Consider the following 2,079-nt stretch of genomic DNA (forward strand, 5'->3'; position numbering starts at 1 on the left):
TGCCCAGGCTGAATATGAGCGTGTCTGTGCCAGAGATACTACAGTAAACAGCACTTACAGACAGAATTAGCCAGAATTAATGAAACCCCTTTCGCCCATTTTACAATGCTTCTCTGCGGATGGCTATTTTAAATTAGATGAATAAATTTGGAAGCTTAATTATTTCGAGTGCTTTGAGCTATTATTCTCCTCTATATGGAAAAGGGAGGGGAGGAGATGAGAGCGAGAGAGAAGGGAGATATCCCTAGAAGACAAATGCACACATATTTACTCAAAATCACTTTCTTTCAACTCTTCTCTCTCCTTCACCTCCCTGGTAGGCATACGTTTGTTTCTGCACCTGTCACAGATTGGCTCCAAGCAAAACAAACTCATTAACCTAACAGTATTTCTCCTCCTGAATTCTCTATTACACAGACGCAAAGACCCACAGCCCTCACATAAACATACGCACATACTGGGGTTGTCAAGATACTAGAACTTCTAACTTTGATACCGATATCAATACTCTGTACCTTTTTGATCAGGGGAACACATCAAGAGGCATCAAAATAAGCAGACAGATGGACAGACAGACTCACGCTTCTCCATAATCTAAGAACACTTTTAGCTTGTTGATGCAACATACTGTATACCCAGGGAGGGAAAAATCTGCAGTAGCTACTGTATGTTTGATTTTTCATTAAGATAAAGCACTGCTGCTATCGATTACTGTTACAAATAAGTATTTATGTTTCAAATCTTTAGTATTGATACTTAACTAATGTGTATTGTTGTCTTGGACCCCAGGAAGACTAGCTGTCGTCTAGGCGTCAGCTAATGGGGATCCTTTGAATTAATAAATAAATAAATACTTATCGATACGATCAATACCTGTTGCAAATGAGTATTGTATCCATTTATTTGATTATTTTTTTTACTTTTGACAACCTTAGGTGGTAACTGGACAAAGTAGCCATAGAACACTAGAATCTTAATCAGTGAATAGAATGGCTGCATATTAACCGCAGCCTGTCAGGCCTGTCGCTCTGCAGTTGCAGTCCCACACATGGTGTTTTTAGCCAAGTATAATTCAATCAGTTCACACTGGCTCTCTCCTCCTCCCCTCGGTTCCTGCTCAACTTGCCAGGTCATGTTCTGTGGCTCATGTGTTTGATTGAGGCCTCCCTCTCATGTCTGGGAGAGGGGTGGCCGGACCCTCTCATGTCTGGGAGAGGGGTGGCCGGACCCTCTCATGTCTAGGAGAGGGGTGGCCGGACCCGGCCGCATCGGGACCCAACTTCCCTGGGCTGGGAAACAATTACTGGCCCCCTGCCCTCCTCTCCTCCCTCTGTCCGTTCTATTCTCTCTCTCCCTCTCTCTCTCTCTCTCTCTCTCTCTCGCTTTAACACTCTCTCTCCTCTCTCTCTTCCATCCAGTCCTGGGGCACTCTACCCCGTTATTTATTTATGTATCAGGAGACGGAAATGGACTCCCACCCAGGGAAGAGGGGTGAGTGGGAGGTGAATTGTGAGTCTGTGTGTCCGTGTGTCCGTGTGTGTGTGTGTGTGTGTGTGTGTGTGTGTGTGTGTGTGTGTGTGTGTGTGTGTGTGTGTGTGTGTGTGTGTGTGTGTGCGTGCATGTATGTGTATTTGCATGTGTCTATGTGTGTATATGCACATGCAGGCGTACACAGTGTGCCGTCAGTTAGCAGAGTTGACAGTGTCCGTTCCTCTCATCCTGTCATGAACAGTGATTGAGAGCTGTTAGATTTTGATTCTCGCACGCACACAGACACACACACAGACGCACGCACACACACACACACAGACACACACGCACGCGCACGTGCACACAAGTAAAGTTTTTCCAGGGTTGAAAGTTTTCTGTCTGCAATAACTTATTTTATCTCCACTTTGACACAGCTGTAGACCCACATTCTGCAGTTTTATTTGACCATGGCTTACAGAAGGCCTACATGCCTGCATGAAGAACCTCTTCCAACTCTCTGGCTGCCACACAAAAACACTAACAACTCAAATGGAAAAGAACAAAAATGGTCCACAAACTGTAAAAGGCGCGCTAGGTTAGGCTGTACTC

This window comes from Poromitra crassiceps (genome assembly GCF_964638095.1).
Source record: "Poromitra crassiceps genome assembly, chromosome: 27".
NCBI classification, from domain to species: Eukaryota; Metazoa; Chordata; class Actinopteri; order Beryciformes; family Melamphaidae; genus Poromitra; species Poromitra crassiceps.